An 842-nucleotide genomic window follows, 5' to 3' on the forward strand; every position below is an offset into this window, starting at 1 on the left:
GAGGGAGAGCCCGTACCCCAGTGAGAGGCAGTGTGCGTGTGTGTGTGTGAGAGAGAGAGAGTCTGTACCCCAGGAGAAGCAGTGAAAGAGAGAGAGAGCCTGTACCCCAGTGAGAAGCAGTGTGTGTGTGTGAGAGAGAGACCCCGTACCCCAGTGAGAAGCAGTGTGTGAGAGAGAGAGAGCCCATACTCCAGTGAGAAGCAGTGAGAGAGAGAGCCTATACCCCAGTGAGAAGCTGTGTGTGTGTGTGAGTGAGAGAGAGAGCCCGTACCCCAGTGAGGGGCTGTGTGTGTGAGAGAGAGAGCCCGTACCCCAGTGAGAGGCTGTGTGTGTGTATGTATGAGAGAGAGAGCCCGTACCCCAGTGATAAGCAGTGTGAGAGAGGGAGAGAGCCCATACCCCAGTGATAAGCAGTGTGTGAGAGAGAGAGAGCCCGTACCCCAGTGATAAGCAGTGTGTGTGTGTGTGAGAGGGAGAGCCCGTACCCCAGTGAGAGGCAGAGTGCGTGTATGTATGAGAGAGAGAGCCAATACCCCAGTGATAAGCAGTGTGAGAGAGGGAGAGCCCGTACCCCAGTGAGAGGCAGTGTGTGTATGTGAGAGAGAGAGAGAGAGAGAGAGAGCCTGTACCCCAGTGAGAGGCAGTGTGCGTGTGTGTGTGAGAGAGAGAGCCCGTACCCCAGTGAGAGGCAGTGTGTGTGTGTGTATGTGAGAGAGAGAGAGAGAGAGAGAGCCCGTACCCCAGTGAGAGGCTGTGTGTGTGTGTGAGAGAGAGAGAGAGCCCGTACCCCAGTGAGAGGCAGTGTGTGTGTGTGAGAGAGAGAACTCGTACCCCAGTGAGAG

This window comes from Stegostoma tigrinum, unplaced genomic scaffold (assembly GCF_030684315.1).
Source record: "Stegostoma tigrinum isolate sSteTig4 unplaced genomic scaffold, sSteTig4.hap1 scaffold_523, whole genome shotgun sequence".
NCBI classification, from domain to species: domain Eukaryota; kingdom Metazoa; phylum Chordata; class Chondrichthyes; order Orectolobiformes; family Stegostomatidae; genus Stegostoma; species Stegostoma tigrinum.